Source organism: Callorhinus ursinus, unplaced genomic scaffold, assembly GCF_003265705.2.
Source record: "Callorhinus ursinus isolate GAN/ISIS: 27379988/994484 unplaced genomic scaffold, GSC_fseal_2.0 scaffold7, whole genome shotgun sequence".
NCBI lineage: Eukaryota > Metazoa > Chordata > Mammalia > Carnivora > Otariidae > Callorhinus > Callorhinus ursinus.
This window is the reverse complement of record NW_027397069.1, coordinates 64,747,754-64,774,740: the sequence shown is the minus strand read 5'-3', so window position 1 is coordinate 64,774,740 and position 26,987 is coordinate 64,747,754. Positions and strand designations below refer to the sequence as shown.

Genomic DNA, 26,987 nt, shown 5'->3' with positions numbered 1-26,987 from the left:
CCCCTTCATTCTTTCCCTCCTGCTATCTTCTTTTTTTTTAACATATATTGCATTATTTCTTTCAGAAGTACAGATCTGTGATTCAATCTTGCACAATTCACAGCACTCACCATAGCAGATACCCTCCCCAAAGTCTATCACCCAGCCACCCCATCCCTCCCAACCCCCACAACTCCAGCAAACCTCAGTTTGTTTCCTGAGATTAAGAATTCCTCATATCAGTGAGGTCATATGATACATGTCTTTCTCTGACTCATTTCACTCAGCATAACACCCTCCAGTTCCATCCACATCATTGCAAATGGCAAGATCTCATTCCTTTTGATGGCTGCATAATATTCCATTGTGTATATATACCACTTGTTCTTTATCCATTCATCTGTCAATGGACATCTTGGCTCTTTCCACAGTTTGGCTATTGTGGACATTGCTGCTATAAACATTGGGGTGCACGTACCCCTTCGGATCCCTACATTTGTATCTTTGGGGTAAATACCCAGTAGTGCAATTGCTGGATCGTATGGTAGCTCTATTTTCAACTGTTTGAGGAACCTCCATACTGTTTTCCAGAGTAGTTGCACCGGCTTCCATTCCCACCAACAATGTAGGAGGGTTCCCCTTTCTCCGCATCCCCGCCAACATCTGTCATTTCCTGACTTCTTAATTTTAGCCATTCTGACTGGTGTGAGGTGGTATCTCACTGAGGTTTTGATTTGGATTTCCCTGATTCCGAGCAATGTTGAGCACTTTTTCATGTGTCTGTTGGCCATTTGGACGTCTTCTTTGGAAAAATGTCTGTTCATGTCTTCTGCCCATTTCTTGATTGGATTACTTGTTCTTTGGGTGTTGAGTTTGATAAGTTCTTTATAGATTTTGGATACTAGCCCTTTATCTGTCATTTGCAAATATTTTCTCCCATTCTGTCGGTTGTCTTTTGGTTTTGTGGACTGTTTCTTTTGCTGTGCAAAAGCTTTTTATCTTGATGAAATCCCAATAGTTCATTTTTCCCTTGCTTCCCTTGCCTTTGGCGATGTTGCTAGGAAGAAGTTGCTGCGGCTGAGGTCAAAGGGGTTGCTTGCCTGTGTTCTCCTTTAGGATTTTGATGGACTCCTGTCTCACGTTTAGGTCTTTCAACCATTTGGAGTCTATTTTTGTGTGTGGTGTAAGGAAATGGTCCAGTTTCATTCTTCTGCATGTGGCTGTCCAATTTTCCCAACACCATTTGTTGAAGAGACTGTCTTTTTTCCATTGGACATTCTTTCCTGCTTTGTCAAAGATGAGTTGACCATAGAGTTGAGGGTCCATTTCTGGGCTCTCTATTCTGTTCCATTGATCTATGTGTCTGTTTTTGTGCCAGTACCATACTGTCTTGATGATCACAGCTTTGTAATAGAGCTGGAAGTCCGGAATTCTGATGCCGCCAGCTTTGCTTTTCTTTTTCAACATTCCTCTGTCTAATTGGGGTCACTTCTGGTTCCATACAAATTTTAGGATTATTTGTTCCATTTCTTTGAAAAAAGTGGATGGTATTTTGATGGGGATTGCATTGAATGTGTAGATTGCTCTAGGAAGCATTGACATCTTCACAATGTTTGTTCTTCCAATCCATGAGCATGGGACGTTTTTCCATTTCTTTGTGTCTTCTTCAATTTCTTTCATGAGTATTTTACAGTTTTCTGAGTACAGATCCTTTGCCTCTTTGGTTAAATTTATTCCTAGGTATCTTATGGATTTGGGTGCAATTGTAAATGGGATCGACTCCTTGATTTATCTCTCTTCTGTCTTTTTGTTGGTGTATAGGAATGCCACTGATTTCTGTGCATTGATTTTATATCCTGCTACTTTACGGAATTCCTGTATGAGTTCTAGCAGTTTTGGGGTGGAGTCTTTTGGGTTTTCCACATACAGTATCATATCATCTGCAAAGAGTGAGAGTTTGACTTCCTCTTTGCTGATTTGGATGCTTTTGATTTCTTTCTGTTGTCTGATTGCTGTGGCTAGGACTTCTAATACTATGTTGAATAGCAGTGGTGATAGTGGACATCCCTGCCACATCCCTGACCTTAGGGGAAAGGCTCTCAGCTTTTCCCCACTGAGAATGATATTCACTGTAGGCTTTTCATAGATGGCTTTTATGATATTGAGGTAGGTACCCTCTATCCCTATACTCTGAAGAGTTTTGATCAAGAAAGGATGCTGTACTTTGTCAAATGCTTTTTCTGCATCTATTGAGAGGATCATATGATTCTTGTTCTTTCTTTTGTTAATGTATTGTATCACGTTAATTGATTTGCGGATGTTGAACCAACCTTGCAGCCCAGGGATAAATCCCACTTGGTCGTGGTGAATAATCCTTTTAATGTACTGTTGGATCCTATTGGCTAGTATTTTGGTGAGAATTTTTGCATCCATGTTCATCAAGGATATTGGTCTGTCATTCTCCTTTTTGATGGGGTCTTTGTCTGGTTTGGGGATCAAGGTAATGCTGGCCTCATAAAATGAGTTTGGAAGTTTTCCTTCCATTTCTATTTTTTGGAACACTTTCAGGAGAATAGGTATTAATTCTTCTCTAAATGTTTGGTAGAATTGCCCTGGGAAGCCATCTGGCCCTGGGCTTTTCTGTGTTGGGAGATTTTTGATGACTGCTTCAATTTCCTTAGTGGTTACAGGTCTGTTCAGGTTTTCTATTTCTTCCTGGTTCAATTTTGGTAGTTGATACATCTCTAGGAATGCATCCATTTCTTCCAGGTTATCTAATTTGCTGGCATAGAGTTGCTCATAATATGTTCTTATAATTGTATTTCTTTGGTGTTGGTTGTGATCTCTCCTCTTTCATTCATGATTTTGTTGATTTGGGTCATTTCTCTTTTCTTTTGGGTAAGTCTGGCCAGGGGTTTATCAATCTTGTTAATTCTTTCAAAGAACCAGCTCCTAGTTTCGTTAATCTGTTCTACTGTTCTTTTGGTTTCTATTTTATTGATTTCTGCTCTGATCTTTATTATTTCTCTTCTCCTGCTGGGTTTAGGCTTTATTTGCTGTTTTTTCTCTAGCTCTTTTAGGTGTAGGGTTAGGTTGTGTATTTGAGACCTTTCTTGTTTCTTGAGAAAGGTTTGTATTGCTATATACTTTCCTCTCAGGACTGCCTTTGCTGCATCCCAAAGATTTTGAACAGTTGTGTTTTCATTTTCATTGGTTTCCATGAATTTTTTTAATTCTTCTTTAATTTCCTGGTTGACCCATTCATTCTTTAGTAGGATGCTCTTTAGCCTCCATGTATTTGTGTTCTTTCCGACTTTCCAGTTGTGATTGAGTTCTAGTTTCAAAGCATTGTGGTCTGAAAATATGCAGGGAATAATCCCAATCTTTTGGTACCAGTTGAGACCTGATTTGTGACCTAGGATGTGATCAATTCTGGAGAATGTTCCATGGGCACTAGAGAAGAATGTGTATTCCGTTGCTTTGGGATGGAATGTTCTGAATATGTTTGTGAAGTCCATTTGGTCCAGTGTTTCATTTAAAGTCTTTATTTCCGTGTTGATCTTTTGCTTAGATGATCTGTCCATTTCAGTGAGGGGGGTGTTAAAGTCCCCTACTATTATTGCTTTGTTGTTGATGTGTTTCTTTGCTTTTGTTATTAATTGGCTTATATAATTGGCTGCTCCCATGTTAGGGACATAGATATTTACAATTGTTAGATCTTCTTGTTGGATAGACCCTTTAAGTAGGATGTAGTGTCCTTCCTCATCTCTTATTACAGTCTTTGTTTTAAAATCTAATTTGTCTGATAGAAGGATTGCCACCCCTGCTTTCTTTTGGTGTCCATTAGCATGGTAAATGCTTTTCCACCCCTTCACTTTCAATCTGGGGGTGTCTTTGGGTCTAAAATGAGTCTCTTGCAGACAGCATATTGATGGGTCTTGTTTTTTAATCCAATCTGATAGCCTGTGTCTTTTGTTTGGGACATTTAGCCCATTTACATTCAGGGTAACTATTGAAAGATATGAATTTAGTGTCATAGTATTGCCTGTAAGGTGTCTGTTACAGTATATTGTCTGTGTTCCTTCCTGATCTATGCTGCTTTTAGGCTCTCTCTTTGCTTAGAGGATCCCTTTCAATATTTCTTGGAGGGCTGGTTTCGTGTTTGCAAATTCCTTTAGTTTTTGTTTGTCCTGGAAGGTTTTTATCTCTCCTTCTATTTTCAATGACAGCCTAGCTAGATATAGTATTGTTGGCTGCATATTTTTCTCGTTTAGTGCTCTGAAGATATCATGCCAGTCCTTTCTGGCCTGCCAGGTTTCTGTGGATAGGTCTGTTGCCAATCTAATATTTCTACCATTGTAGGTTACATATCTCTTCTCCCGAGCCGCTTTCAGGATTTTCTCTTTGTCTCTGAGACTTGTAAGTTTTACTATTAGATGTCGGGGTGTTGACCTATTTTTATTGATTTTGAGAGGGGTTCTCTGTGCCTCCTGGATTTTGATGCCTGTTTCCTTCCCCACATTAGGGAAGTTCTCTGCTATAATTTGCTCCAATATACCTTCTGCCCCCCTCTCTCTTTCTTCTTCTTTTGGGATCCCAATTATTCTAATGTTGTTTCGTCTTATCGTATCGCTTATCTCTCGAATTCTGCCCTCGTGATCCTGTAGTTGTTGATCTCTTTTTTTCTCAGCCTCTTTATTTTCCATCATTTGGTCTTCTATATCGCTGATTCTCTCTTCTGCCTCATTTATCCTAAGAGTTAGTGCCCCCACTTTTGATTACACCTCATTAGTAGCCTTTTTGATTTCGACTTGGTTAGATTTTAGTTCTTTTATTACTCCAGAAAGGGTTTCTCTAATAACTTCCACGCTTTTTTCAAGCCCAGCTAGTATCTTTAAAGTCATGATTCTGAACTCTAGGTCCAACATCGTACTAATATCCATATTGAGTAGGTCCTTGGCAGACGGTACTACCTCTTGTTCTTTTTGCTGAGGTGATTTTTTTCGTCTTGTCATTTTGTCCAGAGGAGAATAGATGAATGAGAGAACAAAATGCTAACAGGTTAACAACATCCCCAGCAAATATACTCTATACAAATCAGAAAAGACCTGAAACCAGGAGAAAAGAAAGAGAAAGAAAGAAAAAAGAAAGAGAAAAAAGGAAAAGATAAAAACAAACAAAACAGAACAAAAGAAAAAAAAACAGAATATGATCAAATATGATCAGGCAGTGCATAGATCAGTGCCACACACTAGATTTTGGGTGTATTTTGGTCTGTTAGAAAAAAATGCCTCCTAAAATTTTAAAGGAAGAAAGACTTATATATGTACAAAATAAGGGTTGATACAATGAAGGGATGGAAGATGACTGTAAAGATGAAAATTATAAAATATTTAGTAAAAGGAATTGATAAGATAAGAAGTTGTTTGAAAAAAGAAAGAAGAAGATTAAAAAACAAAAAGGAGAGAATGTGATCAGGCAGGAGACTAGAATAAAGCCATACACTAGTGATTTAGGGTATATTTTGATCTCTTAGAAGAAACTGTATCTCAAAATTTTAAAGAGAGAACAACTTATATATATATATATATATATGCCAAAAATAAGGGTACCTACTATGAAGGGATAAAATATGGCTCTAAAAATGAAAAATAAAAAAATGTTTTTTTTGAAAAAGGGATTGATAAGATGTTGGTTGGGACCACATCTTCTTTATCCATTCATCTGTTGAAGGGCATCTCGGCTCTTTCCACAGTTTGGCTATTGCAGACATTGCTGCTCTGAACATTGGGATGCATATGGCCCTTCTTTTCACTACATCTGTGTCTTTGGGGTAAATACCCAGGAGTGCAATTGCTGGGTCATAGGGTAGTTCTATTTTTAATCTTTTGAGGCACCTCCACACTGTTTTCCAAAGTGGCTGTACCAACTTGCATCCCACCAAGAGTGTAAGAGGGGTTTCCCTTTCTCCATAACCTCTCCAACATTTGTTGTTTCTTGACTTGTCAATTTTTGCCATTCTTACTGGTGTAAGGTGGTATCTCAATGTGCTTTTGATTTGAATTTCCCTGATGGCTAATGATGAACATTTTTTCATGTGTCTGTTAGCCATTTGTATGTCTTCTTCAGAGAAGTGTCTGTTCATGTCTTCTGCCCATTTTTTGACTTGATTATTTGTGGGGTTTTTTGGGTGTTGAGTTTGAGAAGTTCTTTATAGATCTTGAAAATCAGCCCTTTGTCTGAAGTGTCATTTGCAAATATCTTCTCCCATTCTGTGGGTTGCCTCTTTGTTTTGTTGACTGTTTCCTTTGCTGTGCAGAAGCTTTTTATCTTGATGAAGTCCCAAAAGTTCATTTTTGCTTTTCTTTCACTTGCCTTTAGAGATGTCTTGAAAGAAGTTGCTGTGGCCGATGTCGACGACGTTACTGCCTATGTTATCCTCTATGACTTTGATGGATTCCTGTCTCACATTGAGGTCTTTCATCCATTTTGAGTTTATCTTTGTGTATGGTGTTAGAGAATGGTCGAGTTTCATTCTTCTGTATAGCTGTCCAATTTTCCCATCACCATTTATTGAAGAGACTGTCTTTTTTCCATTACATATTTTTTCCTGCTTTGTCGAAGATTATTTGAGCATAGCGTTGAGGGTCCATATCTGGGCTCTCTATTCTGTTCCATTGTTCTATATGTCTGTTTTTGTGCCAGTACCATGCTGTCTTGGTGATCACTGCTTTGTAATATAACTTGAAATAGGGAACGTGATGCCCCCAGCTTTGTTTTTCTTTTTCAACATTTCCTTGGTGATTCGGGGTCTTTTCTGATTCCATACAAATTTTAGGATTGTTTGTTCCAGCACTGTGAAAAATGTCATTGGAATTTTGATCGGGATGGCATTGAAGGTATAGATTGCTCTAGGCAGCATAGTCATTTTAACAATTTTTATTCTTCTGATCCATGAGCATGGAATGTTTTTCCATCTTTTTGTATCCTCTTCAACTTCTTTCATGAGTGTTCTTTAGTTCCTAGAGTATAGATCCTTTACCTCTTTGGTTAGGTTTATTCCGAGGCATCTTATGGTTTTTGGTGCTATTGTAAATGGAATCATTTCTCTAATTTCTCTTTCTACAATTGCATGGTTAGTGTATAAGAAAGCAACTGATTTCTGTGCATTGATTTTGTATCCTGCCACATTACTGAATTGCTGTATGAGTTCTAGTAATTGGGGGTGGAGTCTTTTGGATTTTCCACATAAAGTTATCATGTCATCTGCAAAGAGAGAGCGTTTGACATCTTCTTCGCCAATTTGAATACCTTTTATTTCTTTTTGTTGTCTGATTGCTGTTGCTAGGATTTGTAGTATTATGTAAAACAGTAATGCTGAGAGTGGGCATCCTTGACGTGTTCCTGATCTTGAGGGAAAGGCTCTCATCTTTTCCCCATTGTGGGTTTTTCATACATGGATTTTATGAACTTGAGGAATGTTCCCTCTACCCCTATACTCTGAAGAGTTTAATCAAGAAAGGATGCTGTATTTTGTCCAATGTTTTTTCTGCGTCAATTGAGAGGACCATATGGTTCTTCTCTCTTCTCTTATTAATGTGTTCTATCACACTGATTGATTTGTGAATGTTGAACCACCTTGCATCCTGGGGATAAATCCCACTTGGTCGTGGTGAATGATCCTTTTAATGTATTGTTGGATCCTATTAGCTAGGATTTTGTTGAGGATTTTGGAATCCATGCTCATCAGGGATATTGATCTGAAATTCTCCTTTTTGATGAGTTTTTTGCCTGGTTTTGGAGATTAAGGTAATGCTGGCCTCATAGAATGAGTTTGGAAGCTTTCCTTCTGTTTCTATTTTTTGAAACAGTTTTAGGAGAACAGGTATTATTTCTTCTTTGAATGTTTGGTAGAATTCCCCAGGGAATCCATCAGGCCCTGGACTCCTGTTTTTTGAGAGGTTTTTGATCATTGCTTCAATCTCGTTACTGGTTATTGGCCTATTCCGGTTGTCAATTTCTTCCTGTTTCAGTCTTGGTAGTGTATAGGTTTCCAGGAAGGCATCCATTTCTTCCAGGTTGCTTAATTTATTGGCAAATAGTTGGTGATAATAATTTCTAATAATTGTTTCTATTTCCTTGGTGTTAGTCATGATCTCTCCCCTTTCATTCATAATTTTATTAATTTGGGTTCTTTCTCTTTTCTTTTGGATAAGTCTGGCCAGTGTTTTATTGATCTTATTAATTCTTTCAAAGAACCAGCTTCTAGTTTTGTTGATCTGATCTACTATGTTTCTGGTTTCTAATTCATTGATCTCTGCTCTAATCTTAATTATTTCTAACGCGTGACTTAGGCATTGTTTGTGTCTCTAGTTCTTTAAGGTGTAAAGTTGGTGAATTTGGGATTTTTCTTTTTTTTTTTTTTTTTGAGTGAGGCTTGGATGGCCACGTATTTCCCTCTTTGCAGTATCCCATATGTTTTGGACCAATGTGTTTTCATTCTCATTGGTTTCCATGAATTGTTTAAGTTCTTTGATTTCCTGGTTGACCCAAACATTCTTGAGCAGAGTGGTCTTTAGCTTCCAAGTGTTTGAATTTCTGCCAATTTTTTTTCTTGTGATTGAGTTCCAGTTTTAAAGCATTATGGTCTGAAATATGCAGGGAATAATCTCTTGGTATCAGTTGAGACCTGATTTGTGACCCAGTATGTGGTCTGTTCTGGAGCAAGTTCCTGGTGCACTCAAGAAGAATGAGCATTCTGTTGTTTTAGGATGGAATGTTCTGTATATATCTATAAGGTCCATCTGGTCCAGTGTGTCATTCAAAACTCTTGTTTCTTTGTTGATTTTCTGCTTAGATGACCTGTCTGTTGCTGAGAGTGGAGTATTGAGGTCTCCTACAATTAACGTATTATTATGAATATGACTATTTTGGTTAACAGTTGGCTTATGTAGATGGTTGCTCCCATGTTGGGGGAATAGGTATTTACAATTGTTAGATCTTCTTGTGGATAGACCCTTCAAGAATGATATAGTGTCCTTCTGTGTCTCTAACTACAGTCTTTAGCTTAAAATCTAATTTGTCTGATATAAGAATTGCTACGCCAGCTTTCTTTTGATGTCCGTTGGCATGGAAGATGGATCTCCATCCCTTCACTTTCAGTCTGGATGTATCTTTAGGTTCAAAATGAGTCTCTTGTAGACAGCATATGGATGGGTGCTGTCTTTTTATTCAATCTGCGACCCTGTGATGTCTTATGGGAACATTTAGGCCATTCACGTTGAGAGTGATTATTGAAAGATATGACTTTGTCATCGTGCTGCCTGAAAAGTCCTTGTTTCTATAGATTGTCTCTGTACATTTCTGTTCTATATCACTCTTGATGTCTTTCTCCTTTAATAGAACCCTCCTTAATATTTTTTGCAGGACTGGCTTAGTGGTCACATATTCTTTCAGTTTCTGCTGGTCTTGGAAGCTCTGCATCTCTCCATCCATTCTAAATGACAGCCTTGCCAGATAAAGTATTCTTGGCTACATGTTCTTCTCATTTAGTACCCTGAATATGTCTTGCCAGCCCTTTCTGGCTTTCCAGGTCTCTGTGGATAGATCTCACGTTATTCTGATGTTCCTCCCTCTGTATGTAAGGAATCTCTTCCCCCTAACTGCCCTTAAGATGGTTTCCTTGGTTCTAAGATTTGCAAGTTTTACTATTAAATGCCAAGGCATTGGCCTATTTTCCTTGATCTTGGGAGGGGTCCTCTCTGCCTCTAGGACACGAATGTTTGTTTCATTTCCCAGATTAGGTTAGTTCTCAGCTATGATTTGCTCAAATATATCTTCTAATCTTCTCTCTCTCCACCCCCTCAGGGATCCCAATAATTCTGACATTGGAATGTTTCATGGTGTCACTTATTTCTCTGATTCTGTTTTCATGGATTTTGAGTTGCTTTTCCTTGGCCTCCCCTTTTTTTCTTCTTTTCTATCAATTGGTCTCCTAGATCATTAATTCATTCTTCTACCTCACTTACCCTAGCTGTTAGATTATCTAGATTAGATTGGATCTCATTGATAGCATTTTTAAGTGTTGCCAGTTCAGCTTTCATTTCTGCCCTTAGAGACTCTATGTTGCCATTAATCGATTTCTCCATTCTAGCTATTGTCTTCATAATTGCTACCCTGAAGTCCATTTCCGACATCTTGGTTATATCTGTATCCATTTGTAAATCTGTGGCAGAAGTCACAGTCTCTGAGTCTTTCCTGTTTTGGGGGTTCCTCCTCCTAGTCATTCTGTTGAGGGGTGGTTGAGGGAATGTACAGAGTTCAAATTCCTGACTACAACCCAAGCAAGATGCACCTATTTTATAGGGACCTTAGGGTTGTGGGCCTCTTGTTCTCCCAGCCTGTCTTCTGCGGGAGGGGCCTGCCACACTGGTACTCAGGCAACCCTATTTGGGCAGGGTTGCTCTGCCCCCTGTGGGGGGATGGGTCAGTGAAAACCGGTTTTGGGGGGCTGTTGTTCTCCAGTGGCTTTCCCTGGCAGCTTTCCGCATCTCTTCTGAGAGTCAGAGGAGAAGAGATCGTTTCCAACCCTCTGCCTCAGAGCAGAGAGATCGCTCTGAGGCAGAAAGTGAGCTCTCCAGGCCACACTATCTCTGTTTCTGTCTGTGCTGCTATAAACTGCAGCGTCTGGGTTGTGCGCCCCTCAGCAGGGTTCCCAGTCCTCACCTCCAGGTCAGTGCATGGGAGCACGTCTCTGCCCTTTGTGCTTTTAAAACTGCCAGCCACCCCCAGTTTGCATGCACGGCCCCGCCGCCCCAGGTTTCAGTCTGGGCGGCTGCCCTGAAGTCCTTTCCCCACCTCTACCGGTGTGCAACCCTGTGCCCTGTCCCCAGCATGGGAGGCTATCACCCACTGGAGGTGTAGGATCCCCACGGCTCCCTCTCCCTTCCGTTTATCTTCTGATATCTGCCCGTGGAATCATGGCTCCCCACTTCATACTTCGAAAATGACCGCCTGCGATATTCTGTTTGTAGAGATCCAGATATATCTTCTTACATCTCAGGCTGATTTCGTGGGTGTTCAGAGTGTTCTGATAGATATCCAGCTCAATTCAGGGGACCAGTTGGAAGAGGGTCCCCTACTCCTCTGCCATCTTCCCCCCTCCCTCTCTCCATAGCTACTTTAAATGTAAATGGACTAAATGCTTCAATCAATAGACATAGGATGACTGAATGGATAGAAAGAAAACAAGACCTATCTATATGCTCTCTATAAGAGATTCTCTTCAGACATGAAGACACATACAGAGTGGAAGTAAAGGGATGGAAAAAGATATCCCATGTAAGTGGAAGTAAGAACTAAAAGCCAAAGTAGTAATACTTATATCAGACATAATAGAGTTTAAAAACAAAGACTGTAGCATTAGACAGAGAAGTGCATTACATAATGATAAAGGGATCAATCCAACAAGATGCTATAAAATTTTAAGTATCTATGTACCCACCACAGGAACACCTAAATATGTAAACCAAATAGTAAAATATGTAAAGGCAGAAACTGACAGTAATACAATAACAGTGGGAGACTTTAATAACATACTTACATCACTGGACAAATCATCCAGACAAAAAATCAACAAGGAAATAGTGGCTTTGAATGACACATTAAACCAGATGAACCTCACAGATATATACTGAACATTCCTTCCAAACAGGAGAACGCATTCTTTCCAAGTGTATATGGAATATTTTCAAGGATAGATCACATTTAAGCCACAGAAAAAGTCTCAATAAATTTAAGAAATTTCAAATTTTTATCAAGCATCTTTTCTGACCACAATGTATGAGACTAGAAATGAATTACAAGGGGGAAAAAAACTGAAAAAAAACTTGGAGGACAAACAACATGCTAATTAAAAAAAACAATGGATCAATGAATAAATCAAACAGGAAGTCAAAAAACACATGGAGACAAATAAAAATACAATAGTCTAAAATCTTTGGAACACAGCAAAAGCAGTTTTAAGAGGTAAGTTTATAGCGATACAGGCCTACCTCAAGAAACAAGAAAAGTCTCAAATAAATCTAACTTTACACCTAAAGGGAACAAAAAAAGAAGAACAAATATAGTACCAAGTTGGTTAAAAGAAAGAAAGAGAAAATGAGAGAGAGGAAGGAAGGAAGGAAGGAAGAGAGGAAGGGGAAGGGAGGGAGGAAGGAAGGATGGATGGAAAACAGTAGAAATAAAGACTAGAAAAAAATTGAAAATATCAATGAAACCAAGACCTGGGTCTTCGTAAAAATAAAATTGATAAACCTTAGCCAGATGCATCAAGAAAATAGAGAGGACTGATATAAAAAAAATCAGAAATGAAGAGCAATAACAACCAAAACCACAAAAATACAAAAATTAGAATACTATGAAAAATTATATGCCAACAAATTGATCAACCTATATAAAAGTGGATAAATTCCTAGAAACACAACTTTCCAAAACTGAATCAGGAAGAAATAGCAAATCTGAACAGACCAAGTACTAGTAACAGAATTGAACTGGTAGTCAAAAAATTCCCAATAAACAAAAGTCCAGGACCAGAAGGCTTCACAGGTGAATTCTACCAAACATTTAAGGAAAAGTGAATACCATGCCCTCCTTAATGTCCATCACCCAGGTACCTCATGTGATGTAATGAGCATTGGGTATTACCTAAGACTGATGAATCACTGAACTCTACCTTTGAAACCAATAATACACTATATATTAATTAATTGAATTTAAAATTAAAAGTCAATCAAAAAAATATGCCAACTCAGGAAAAATAAAGAAAAAAAGTGAATACCTATTCTTCTCAAACTATTACAAAAAAAAAAAAAAAACAAAGGAAAACTTCCAAAGACATTCCATGAGGATAGCATTACCCTGATACCAAATCCAGAAAAAAACACTACAAAAAGAATATTACAGGCCATTATCCCTGTTGAACATAGATGCAAAAATCATCTAGCTAGTTAGCTAGCTAACTAGGCAAACTGAATTCAATAATACTTTAAAAGGATCATTCAATATGATCAAGTAGGATTTATTCCAGGTTTGCAAGGATGGTTTGATATTTGTAAGTCAACCAATGTGATACAACACATTAATGAGAGGAATGAAAAAAAACCGTATGATCATCTCAGTAGATATAGCAAAGGCATTTGACAAAATACAACATCCATTCGTGATTAAAAAAAAAAATTTGGTTTTAGAGGGAACATACCTCAACATAATAAAGACCATAAATGAAAAACCCACCACTAACATCATAGCCTGAAAACACTTCCTTTAAGATCAAGAACAAGACAAGGATATTCATTCTCACCACTTTTATTCAACAGACTACTGGAAGTTCCAGATACACCAGATAAGAAAAAGAACTAGAAGGCATCCAAATTGGTAAAGAATAAATAAAACTATCACTATTTGCAGACTCCATGACACTACATATAGAAAACCCTAAAGACTCAACCAAAAACTATTAGAATGAATGAATTCTGTAAAGTTTCAGGAATCAAAGTTAATATGCAACTATCTGTTACATATCTATATACTAATAATGAAATACCCTAAAAAGAAATTAAGAAAACAATCTCATTTACAATTATACCCAAAAGAATACATTTAACCAAGGAGGAAAAAGACCTATGCTCTACAAACTATAAGACACTGATGAAAAAAATTGAAGATGCCCTAAAGAAATAGAAAAATAAACCATGCTCATGAACTGGAAGTATTAATATTGTTAAAATATGCATATTACCCAAAACATTCTACAAATTCAATGTAATCCCTATCAAAATACCAATAGCATTTTTCACAGAACTAAAATTGATCTGGAACCACAAAAGGCCACAAATAGCCAAAGCAATCATGATAAAGAAGAACAAAGCTGTAGGTATCAAAATCCCAGATTTCAAAATATACTACAAAGTTACAGTATTAAAACAGTTATGTTACTGGCAAAAAAAAAAAAAAGACACACAGATCAATAAAACAGAATATAGAACCCTGAAATAAACCCATACTTATACAATCAGTTGATCTATAACAAAGGAGGCAAGAATATAAAATGAGAAAAAAATACCCTCTTCAACAAATGGTGCTGGGCAAACTAGACAGCTACATGTAAAAGAATGAAACTGAACCACTTTCTTAGACAAAAGTTACTCAAAATTAATTAAAGATCTAAATGTGAGACCTGAAGCCATAAAACTCCTAGAAGAAAACATGGGCAGTAAACACTTTGACATCAGCCTTAGCAACATTTTTCTAGATAGACATCCTCAAACAAGGGAAACAAAAGCAAAAATAAACTAGTGAGACTAAACCAAAATAAAAAGCTCTTGCACAGTGAAGGAAACCATCAACAACAACAAAAAACAACCTAACTGAATGGGAGAAGATATTTGTAAATGATACATCCAATGAAGGGTTAATATCCAAAACACATAAAGAAGTCATACAAGTCATACCAAAAAACAACAACAACAAAAAAAACCAACATACAATCCAATTTGAAAATTGGCAGAGAACATGCATAGTTTTTCAAAGAAAACATACAGATGGTCAACAGTCCAATAAAAAGATACTAAACATCACTAATCATCAGGGAAATGCAAATCAAAACCACAATGAGACATCACCTCACACCAGTCAGAATAGCTAATATCCAACAAACAGACTTAAGTACAAAGGATAAACTGATGGTTGCTAGAGGAGAGGTGGGTGCAGAGATTGGTAAAATGGGTGAAGGGGATTAAGAGGTACATACTCGTATTATAAAATAAATAAGCCCTGGAGGTGAAAAGTACAACATAGGACATATAGTCAATAATATCATAATAACATTGCATGGTGACAAATGGTGACTACACTTATCATGGTCAGCACAGAGTAATGTATAGAAATATTGAATCATTATGGTGTACACCTGAAATTAATATAACACGATATGTCAACTATACTTTTACTAATAGAAAAGAAATATTCATGGTAATGTTAATGTTCTATATCTCAATAGTTATTTGGATTACATGGGTTATGTATGTACGCATTTACAAAAATACAGTGAAGGTACATGAAAAGTATGTCCAGTATACTGTATTTAAACTGTATATCAATAGAAAAATAACTGCAAACAAAATATTGGCCTAATGATATGCATGCTGAAGTATTTAGGATGAAGTGTTATTGTCTGCAATTTACTTTGAAATGTTTCAAAAAACTAAAATGGAATGAAGGATGGACAGAGGATTGGATACATGACTAGATTGTGAAAAATCAAGTATAGTAAAATGTTAAAGGTAGATTCTATGAGGTGGATATATGAGTGTTTACTGTCAAGTACTGTCAGTGTTTGAATATGTTCATTGAAAAGCACTTTTAAAAAATGAGGATAGATTATGGACTTGTTGTACAACATCAAACTTATGAACTCTTGTACTAGAGGGTCCTAGTAGGAAAAGACAGACAGAAAGGGGCAGAAAATTTATTTGAAGAAATAATAGTTGAAAACTTCCCTAACCTGGAAAATCCAGGTGTAGGAAGCACGGAGAGCCCAAACAAATGAACCCAAGGAGATCCACACCAAGACACAAATAACTAAATTGTCAAAAATTAAACAAAATGAGAATCATAAAAGCAGAAACAAACAAACTAGTTACATACAAGGGAAACCCCATATGGCTATATGGTGATTTTTCAACAGAAACTTTACAAGCCAGAAATGAGTGGCATAATATATTCAAAGTTCTGAAAGGAGAAAACCTACAACCAATAATACTCTACCTGGTGAGTTTATCATTCAGAACTGAAGGAGAGATAAAGACAAACAAAAGTTAAAAGAAGTTCATTACCACTCATACATCAGGACACCTTTGGTCAATACTCCCTCAGTGCAAAGAACCCTGGGACCTCCCCCCAGCCCCGCATGCACCCACTTCATCTTCAGCTGTCCTGCCAGAGCACTATCTGTACAAAGAGCCCCAGGACTGCCTAGCCTGCCCTGAGAGCACCTGAGCTAAATAACAAAAAGAAAAAATTATTTTTAAAAACGAGGATAGGTGAATGAATCTCCTGGACAACCTCAAATGAACAAACATTCACATTATAAGGGGTCCCAGAAGAAGGGAAGGAGGGGTGGGTGGAAAACATATTAAGAATAGCAGCTGAAAATTTCCCAAACCTGGGGAAGGAAACAGACATCCAGGTTCAGGAAACATAGAGTTTGAAACCAGATGAACCTAAGGAAATCCAAAACATGACACATACTAATTAAAATGTCAACAATTAAACAGAGAGGGAGAATCTTAAAAGCAACAAAAGCAACTAGTTACACAGGAGGGGAGCCCCATAAGGCTGTGAGCTGATTTTTCAGCAGAAACTTGCAGGCCAGAAGAAAGTGGCATGATATATCAAAGGACTGAAAGTGAAAAGCCTGCAACCAAGAATACACTACCCAGCAAAATTATCATTCAGAAGTAAAGAAGAAATAAAGAGTTCCTCAGATGAACAAATTTAAAGGAGTTCATCACCACTAAACTGGCCATCCAAGAAATGTTAAAGCAAATTCTTTAAATGGAAAAGAAAAGGCCACAATTAGAAATAAAATTATGAAAGGACAAATTTCATGAGTAAAAGCAAATATACAATAAAGGTAGTAGAGGAATCATTTATAAAGGTAGAATTAAAGGTAAAAGTAGTAAAATCAATTATAACTACAAAATTAGTTAAGAAGACCCACAAAATGTAAAAAATATATATATATAACAAACAACAATCTATACATAAAACATGGAGGGTGAAGGAGTAAAAATGAAGTTCTTTTAGATGTGTTATAACTTAACTGACCATCAACCTAATTCAGACTGCTAAATACTTAGAGTGTTAAAGTGAGCCTCATAGTAAACACAAACCAAAACCTATAATTGATACACAAAAAAATAAAACCAAACATAACACTAAAAGTGATGAGTCACAAAGAAAGAGCAAAAGAGAGGAACTATAAAACAACCAGAAAACAATTAATCAAATGGCAATAAGTACATACCGACCAATAATTACTTTAAATGTTAATGATCTAACTATTACAACTGTAAGACATGAAATGACGGAATGGATGAAAAACCAAGATCGATGTATATGCTGCCTACAAGAAACTCACTTAAGACCTAAAGACAAGTATGAGCTGAATGTGAAGAGATGGAAAAAGATTCAAAAAGAAGCAGGGGGGAAAAAGCCTAGGTAGCTGTACTTATATCAGACAAAATAGAGTTTAAAACAAAGACTGAATAGCCAAAGCAACCCTGAAAAAGAAAAGCAAAGCTAGAGGCATCACAATTCCAGACTTTATATTAAAAAGCTGTAGTGATCAAAACAGTATGGTACTGGCATAAAAAAATAGAAACATAGATCAATGAAACAGAATAGAAAACCCAAAAATGAGCACACAATTATATGGTCAATTAATCTGCAACAAAGGAGGAAAGAGTATCCAATGGGAAAAAGTTTCTTCAAAAATTTGTGTTGGGAAAACTGGACAGCAACATGCAAAAGAATAAAACTGGACCACTTTCTTACACCAAACAAAAAAAATAAACTCAAAATGGATTAAAGAACTGAATGTGAAACAGGAAACCATCAAAATCCTAAAGGAGAACACAAGCAATAACTTCTTTTACACCGGCCATAGCAACTTCTTTCTAGATGTCTCCTGAGGCAAGGGAAACAAAAACAAAAATAAACTATGGGGACTACATCAAAAAGCTTCTGCACAGTGAAGGAAACAATCAACAAAACTAACAGGCAGCTGACTGAATGGGAAAAGATATTTACAAATGACATATCCAATAAAGGTTAGTACCCAAAATGTATAAAGAACTGACACAACTCAACACACAAAAAAGAAATACTCCAATTAAAAAATGAGCAGGACAGGAACAGACATTTTTCCAAAGAAGACACACAGCCAACAGACACACGAAAAGATGCTCAACATCACTAATCATCAGGCAAATCAGATCAAAACTACAATGAGATATCACTGCACACCTGCCAGAATAGCTAAAATCTAGAACACAAGAAACAGCAAGTGTTGGTAAGAACGTGGAGAAAAAGAAATGCTCTTGCACTATTGGTGGGAATGCAAACTGGTGCAGCCACTCTGGAAAACAGTATGGAGATTCTGCAAAAAGTTAAAAATAGAACACCCTAGGATCCAGCAATTGCACTACCGGGTATCTACCCAAACAATACAAAAACACTAATTCAAAGGGATACAGACACCCCAATGTTTATAGCAGCATTATCTACAACAGCCAAAGTACGGAAGCAGCCCAAGTGTCCACAGACTGATGAATGAATAAAGAAGTGGTGTATATATAAACAATGGAATATTATTCAGCCATAAAAAGGAATGAAATCTTGCCATTTGCAATGATGTGGATGGATCGAGAGTACAACGCTAAGTGAAATAAGTCAGAGCAAGATAAATACAATATAATTTCACACATATGTGGAATTTAAGAAACAAAACAAATGAACAAAGGGAAAAAAAGAGACAAAAAAACAGGCTCTTACCTATAAAGAACAAACCAGAGGGGAGGTGGGTGGAGGAACGGATGAAGTGAAGGGGATTAAGAGTACAGTTAATTCGATGATCACTGAGTAACATATGGAATTGTTGAATCACTATATTGTGCACCTTAAATGAACATAACACTGTATGTTTACACTGGAATTAAAATTTAAATAAAGGGGGGATTTCAATAGTACATTGTAATCTATAGTCATAAAATATAGTGGAGGTGTTTTTTTTTCCTTAATTTTATAAAACAATAGAGATTTGCTAATGTGGAAATTATCTACTTTTCCTCTTTCTTCATCTCCTCTTCTCTGAGTGTAGGTGAAGAAAACTGTGTAAGAGAAAGGCCCCTTAAAGCCACAGCCCCACCCCAACTGAACCCAGTAATAATTATAGACCTACACAGTCAAATCTCCTTGGGTTTGTGTTGGGCCTGAAGCATTACTTTTCACCTCCCCAGGGACACAGAGGAATGGAAAGGTGATGAGGGGTAGAGACAGCCACCCAAAAGAGAGGGTAAATATCTAACAGATGCTTTAATGATAAGAGAAATGCTTCCTCATATCTCGGTGCTTTCTGGCACTGAAACATTATACACATTTTATCCACAGTCATAAAAAAAGTAATTCAGATAGGGCACCATAATTTGGACTTCAGCTGATTAAAATTACGGTCTCCAAATAGAGTGTTTTAGAAAGCGCACCATACATTTTAGGGATACATGCAGGTCTTATTCCCACTGATAAATGAGAACACTAAGCAAATGCGTTAGTGAAGCTGTGAATAAAGATGATTATAACGATTAGCAACACACACACATACACACGCACACGAGCATGCACATACACAAACATGCACAGAAGCAGGTCTCAAGGTGCTTCTGGTTCCAAATCCTAACACTGGTCTTTCCAGTGAATTGCAGAATCATAGAAATAAGGGTACCTCCTGCTGTTTGTATCAGTAGCTTATACCTGCTTCCAAATACCTGCCTGAACATAAACATTAGTGTCCACAGGTGAATTTTATACTATGTTAATTATATCTCCATAAAGCTGGGTGTTTTAAGTTTTTGATACACTTACTTAGAATTATTAACATTTTGGGTTTTTTTTTTTAAAGATTTTATTTATTTATTTGACAGAGAGAGAGCACAAGCGGGGGAGGGGTCGCAGCCGGCTGAGAGAGAGGAAGAAAGAGACTCCCCACTGAGCAGGGACCCTGATGCGGGGCTCCATCCCAGGACCCCGAGATCATGACCTGAGCCGAAGGCAGACCCTTAACTGACTGAGCCACCCAGGTGCCCCGGATTATTAACATTTGAATACCTATCATGAGCTGAGATTTTTCCTACATTCACCAAATTTTTATTGTGTGCCCACTATGAGCTAGGCACTGTTTCAGGGGATACTACAGTTGTCAAAACAGATGACATCTCTCCATTCAAGGAGCTTACATTTTAATGGGAGAAGATATACTTGTCTATGTCAGGTGGTGCTGAATGCCATGAACAAAACAGGGACAGAGAGTAATTGGGGTGTGGTGCTACTTCAGAAGGGGTTAGAGAAGCCTTTCTAATAAGATGAGATCTGAGCAGAGGTCTCAATGAAGTGAGGACACGATATGAGTTTCTGGGAAAAAGAGCATTCCAGCAAAGGGAAAAACAAATGCAAAGATCCTGAAGCAGGAGCATGATCCTACTGTTGAAGGGCTAGCAAGGAAGCCAGTGACTGAGTGAAATGAATAAAGAAGAGAGTGTTCAGAGAGGACAGCAGAAAGGGTTAGGTGAGTCAGGAAGGACTTGGTCCTTTACTGAGTGAAGCGGAAAGTCACTGGATATTTGGGGGCAGAGCAGTGACATGCTTTTGTCATAAAAGGATCATTCTGTTTGAATGATGAAAAAGTTCTGGAAATAGACAGTGATGATGGTTTTACAACATTGTGAATGTACTTAATGCTGCTGAATTGTGCATTTAGAAATGGTAAGTTTCATGTTATATATATTTCACCATGATAAAAGCAAAATTTTAAAAAAAGGATTGCTCTGGCTGCTGTGTGCAGAATAGACACAGAAGGGCAGGAGCAGACAGACAAGTTAGAGCCTCCTGGGTGGCAGTCTGTTAAGTATCTGACTCTAGGTTTCAACTCAGGTGGTGATCTCAGGGTTGTGATTTTGAGCCCTGCATCAGGCTCCACACTCAGCAGAGGAGTCAGCTTGATATTCTCTCTCCCTCTCCCCCTCCAACCCTCAAATAAATAAATCTTAAAAAAAAAAAAAAAAACAGCTAGAAGGCTGTTATAATAGTGCAGTCAATAGGTAATGAAGGCTTGGGCTGGGGTAGTCTCAACGGAGGTGATTACAAGTTGGTATATTTTGTAAATATTCCAGAGGTAGAACTAACAGGATTTGATGATAACACGCGAAACATGCAAAACTCCGAAGTTTGGCCCAAACCAATGGGAGAATGGAACTGCCATTTACCGAGATAAAGAAGTATGTTTGAGAGGTGTAAATCAAGATTTAATTTTCAGACATCTTAACTATGAGATACCTAATTACACATCTAAGACCAGATGGTGAGCAAATGGGTGGATATGTGAGTCTGTTGTTGAGAAGTCTGGACCAAAGACGTATAGATGGTATTTAAAACCCCTGAGGAAAAATTAGAATTCTCGCCTGTCTCTCCTGTAAGAATCCGAGTGTAAGAACAATGAATTTGAAACCTTAGTTGCAAATTACATCATGTGGGAAACTTGAAACACCAATACCCAGGCTTCACTGCTCTGGAGATTGATGTAATTGGACCAAAGTGTACTCAAATTCCAGGGCTATTTAAGGGTTGAAATTTGTTGCTAAGATTGAAACACTACCTTAGTGATTCTCAAACCTAAGAATCACCAGGGGTACGTGACAAAAATGAAGAGTCCCTCAGTCAAATTCAGAGCAGGGTCTACCAAACCAGCCATTGTATAACTAACTATCCCATTTTGAAAAACATTTAATTCAAAGAGATTTATTCTCCAGCAAAGTGCTCTTCAACAGCACACCACCAATCACCTTTTGATGTAGGCTGTTTGTGTAGTCATTCAACCCCAAATCTATCATCGTTTTGTGACTCTGTATTTGAGGTCACCAGAAATGAGCAACTAGAATTCACTGCAGTCCACATACAGATCAGTTTCCTAGCAGATACTTCCTTCTCTGTCACCATCGCCTCCAGCCCAGACCCTGATTTTAACAGCAATCTCTTGCTCTAACCCTATGCATGAATTCGGGTCCCAAGAACTTTAGCCACCTGCCACCAACTTCTAGAAGTTCCTAAGCCATGAGATTGAGAAAACTCCTCCTTGCTTCCCTCTGTTTCCAACTCTTTTCTCATTTCCACTTCAAAAAGTCCAGAGGTGGAAATTCATGCCACCCAGCTGTTCTAGCTATCCTCCCTCAAGCCCATCACCATCACCCACAGGGGTGGTTGTGAACCTTAGCTGTACATGAGAACCATTAAGAAAACTTCTAAAAGATTCAGAGGCACAGGCCCCACCCCAGATCCCTTAAATTAAATGCTGAGGGGAGGAACCTGCCTTAGAATTTAAAAAGTTCTTCCTATGACTTTAAATGGCAGCTGTGGTTGAGAACCGCTGATCTAAAACCCTCCTGCTCACACCCCCTTCTTCACTGAAGAGACTATAGCTTATTGCTCATTGCCACCTTCTTCACCCCAACCACTCATATTGTTGTCAGAAACTGCAACATCCTCATGCATGACCCACACAAAATCTTCTCCTCTCAGTTTTCGCATTCTTTCCTCCAGGGATCTTCACCCCTCTACTCCACTTTGACTACCCGATTTCGTGGCTATATCAAAACCCTATTAGTAGCAGTAAGTGTACCAGCTGCAGCACCTCACCTTTCAGCATCCCACTTGGGGATCCTTCCAGTTCCCTTTTATTCTCACTCCCACTCGATCTCATAATTCTTCTCCCGTCGTAAATAACAACCTGTAGATCTCACTACTTTTCCCACTATCCATCCCATACCTTCACTCCTTTTTCTGCTGAACGAGCTTAAATTCCAGGGACTATAATCACTCCGTTGCTGACATTATCAAATATCTTACACGTGTCTTACTCAACTAGTTAAAACTAAGATCTACCCTTCCCATGCCTGCACCAGAACCCCCTACATGTGACATTACTAGAACACAACTGCAACCAAGCATAGTTCAAACAGCACCAAGTCTCAAAATAAGGTCCCAATGCTATCAGAAAATACAATTATGCTTCCCTGATAATACCAAATTCCCAGTACTTTACTTCAGTCCTTGCTTTTCCTCCTCAGCTTCCCACCCCTTTCCCTCCCTATCTACCTCAGCTAATGACTTTGTTTCATAATGCACTGAGTACATAACACAGAGGGTTTCATCTTCACCCCCAAATCTATAAACTTATTTTTAGCCCCATGCCCTAGGTGTTCCATCCTTTTACAATAAAGAAAATATTATTGTTTCCACTTGTGCTCTGGATTTCATCTGTTCTCCCTTTGCAAGGGCGTTGCCCCTGTGGGCATGTCCTCCACTGACTGTACCATCAATTTCTCTCTACCGAATTATTTTTTTTCTCTCTACTGAATTATTTCCATTAATATACAAATGTACTCAATATCTCACTTTTCCCCCAAATACCCTTCTGGCTACCACTAATTTCTCTGCTTTTTAACAGCAAAACGTCTAGAAAGTATTATCTCTATTCACTGTCTTGACTTTCTTTACTCTAGCTTCCATCCCCACCATTCCATCAAAAACTTCTTTCGAGATCATCAATAACCCTCATGTCGCCATTCCAACAGACATGTCTATCTTCATCTTTCTCACTCACCACAGGAATTGATTCAGTTGAACTGGAAATAGTTTTAGCTTTGCTTCTGTGACACCCTCCTCTTCCTATCCCTCTTCATCTCCGATTTTACCTAATCTCCAATCTCCTGCTAGTTAAAGTGTGATCCAGAAGACTGGCAGCATTAATAGTATCTGGGACTTTGTTAGATTTGCAGACTCAGACCCCAAACCTACAGGATCAGAATGTGCAATTAACATGATCACCAGATAACTCCTGGGACATGAAAGTTTTAGAATCATTGCTCTAAATGTTGGTGTGCCCCCAGAGCCCTGTACTGTGCTTTCCTCCTAGGTGGTCCCATCCAGACCCAAGGCTTTAAAAACTATGTATTTTTTATCTCCAAATCTCTCTCTCTCACACACAGCTCTGACAGCTCTCCTAAATTCCAAACTCATATACTCAAGAGCCTACATGATGTGTCCATTTGGATGTCTCAAATATTTCAAATCTAATATACTGAAACAGAAACCCTCTCCCCATCTCACTACATAGCTCCATCAAAGTAAGGACAGCTGTTTACTGAGCCCTCACAATGCTACAGGTATGATCTTCAGTGCATAACACATATCAGCTCCTTTAGTCCTCAGGCCACCACCAAGAGACAGGTACTAGGATTATCCCCATTTTACAGAAGAGTAACTGAGACATGAAGAGTTAAGTAGAGGCATATCTTGTTTTACTGTACTTCATTTTACTGGACTTTGAAGGTTTGTGGCAACTCTATGTCAAGCAAGTCTATCGTCACCATTTTTCCCAATAGCATTTACTCACTTTGTGTCTGTGTCACATTTTGGTGGTTCTCACAGTATTTCTACCTTTTTCATTATCATATTTGTTATGATGATCTATGATCTTTCATGTTACTATTGTAATTATTTGGGGGTGCCTCAAATTGAGCCCATATAAGATGAAAAACTTAATCAGTAAATGTTATGTGTGTTCTGACTGTACCACCAACCAGCCATTCCCCCATCTCTCTCCCTCTCCTCAGGCCTCCCTTTTGCCTGAGACACAACAATATTAAAATTAGGCCAATGAGTAACTCTACAATGGTCCCTCGATGTTCAAGTGAAAGGAAGAGTTGCACATCTCTCACTTTAAGTCAAAAGCTAGAAATGATTAGGCTTAGTAAGGAAGGCATGTCAAAAGCTGAGATAGGCCAAAAGCTAATCTCACTTGCCAAACAGGTAGCCAAGTTGTGAGTGCAAGGGAAAGGTTCTTGAAGGAAATTAAAAGGGCTGCTCCAGTCTTGCACAATTGCAAGACTGCTGAATCACAGATCTTTACCTCTGAAACAAATAATACAATACATGTTAAAAAAAAAAAGAAGAAGAAGAAGAAGATAGCTGGAGGGGAAGAATGAAGGGGGGGAAATCGGAGGGGGAGATGAACCATAAGAGACGATGGACTCTGAAAAACAAATTGAGGGTTCTAGAGGGGAGGAGGTGGGGGGATGGGTTAGCCTGGTGATGGGTATTAAAGAGGGCATGTTCTGCATAGAGCACTGGGTGTTATACACAAACAATGAATCATGGAACACTACATCAAAAACTAATGATGTAATGTATGGTGATTAACATAACAATAAAAAATTTTTTAAAAAGTGCTGCTCCAGTGAACACACAATGATAAGAAAGTAAAATAGCCTTTCTGCTGATACGGAGAAAGTTTGAGTGGTGTGGATAGAGGAAGATCAAATCAGCCACAACATTCCCTTAAGCCCTAACTCTCTGTAATTCTAAGAAAGCAGAGAGAGGTGAGGAAGCTATACAAGTTTAAAACCAGCAGAGGTGGGTTCATGAGGTTTGAGGGAAGAAGCCAGTTCCATAACATAAAAGTGCAAGGTGAAGCTGTAAGCACTGGTGTAGAAGCTGCAGCAAGTTATCCAGAAGATCTGCTTAAGATAATCCATGAATGTGGCTACACTCAACAACCGATTTTCAATGTAGACAAAACAGTCTTCTATTGGAAGAAGATCCATCGAGGACTTTCACAGCAAGAGATAAGTCAATGCCTGGATTCAAAGCTTATCTTGTTAGGAACTAATGCAACTGGTGACTAAACTGAAAACAATATTCACTTATCATTCTGAAAATTCTAGGGCCCTTAAGAATTATGTTAAACCTACTGTCTATGCTCTATAAATGGAAAAACAAAGCCTGGATGACAGCACATCTGTTTACAACATGTCTAACAATATTTCAAGCCCACTATTGAGACCTACTGCTCAGAAAAAGATTCCTTTCAAAATATTACTGCTCACTGACAATGTACCTGGTCACCCAAGAACTCTGATGGAGACTTACAATGAGATTAATGTTCTTTTCATGCCTGTTGACATATAATCTATTCTACAGCCCAGAGATCAGGAATAATTTTGACATTCAAGTCTTATTTAAGAAATACACTTCAAACTGCTATAGCTGTCATAGACTGTGATTCCTCTGATGGATCTGGGCAAAGTGACTTGAAAAACTTCTGAAAAAGATTCACTATTCTAGATGCCATTAAGAACATCTGTGATTCACAAGGCACCTGCGTGGCTCAGTGGGTTAAGCATCTGACTCTTGATTTCGGCTCAGGTCATGATCTCAGGGTCATGGGATCAAGCCCTACATCCCGGCTCCATGCTCAGCACAGAATTTGCTTGTCCTGCTTCCTCTACTCCTCCCCCTACTTTCTCTCTCTCTCTCTTAAATAAATTAAATCTTTAAAAATAACAACAAAAAGAACATTCATGACTCATGGGACAATGCCAACAGTTTGGAAGAAGTTGGTTCCAACCCTCCTGGATGACTTTGAGGGAGTTTGAGACTTCAATGGAGGAAGTAACTGCAGATGTGGTGGACATAATGAGAGAACTAGAGTTCAAAGTGGAGCCTGAAGATGTGACTGAATTGCTACAATCTCATGATCAAACTTGAACAGATGAGGAGTTGCTTCTTATGGATGAACAATGAAAGTGGTTTCTTGCAATGGAATCTACTCCTGGTGAAGATGCTATGAAGATGGTTGAAATGACAACAAAGAATTTTGGATATTACATCAACTTCATTGATAAAATAGCTGTATAGTTTGAGGGTATTGACCCCAATTTTAAAAGTTCTACTGTGGGTAAAATGCTATCAAACAGCATCACACGCTACAGAGAAATCATTCATGAAATGAAGAGTCAATGGATGAACCAAACTTCATAGTTGTCTTAAAATAATAAGAAATTGCCACAGCCATCCCAACCACCCTAATCAGTCAGTAGGCAAGCACCACCCTGATCAGTCAGCAGCCATCAACATCAAGCCAAGACCTTCCAACAGCAAAAATTACAACTTACTGAAAGCTCAGATCATGTTTAGCATTTTTTAGCCGTAAATTATTTTTGAATTATGTACATTTTTTAGTAATGCTATTGCACACTTAATAGACCATAGTATAGATTACAATATAGGTAAACATAACTTTTATATGTACTGAAAACTAAAAAAATCATTTGACTGAC

General features: G+C 38.1%; 1 protein-coding gene across 1 annotated transcript in view; it reads right to left on the bottom strand.

Annotated features, from left to right (window-relative positions):
• The window catches only part of ZAR1L (zygote arrest 1 like), a 64,579-nt gene that overhangs the window by 28,165 nt on the left and 9,427 nt on the right, over positions 1-26,987 (bottom strand). The gene's annotated exons all lie outside the window — the stretch shown is intronic.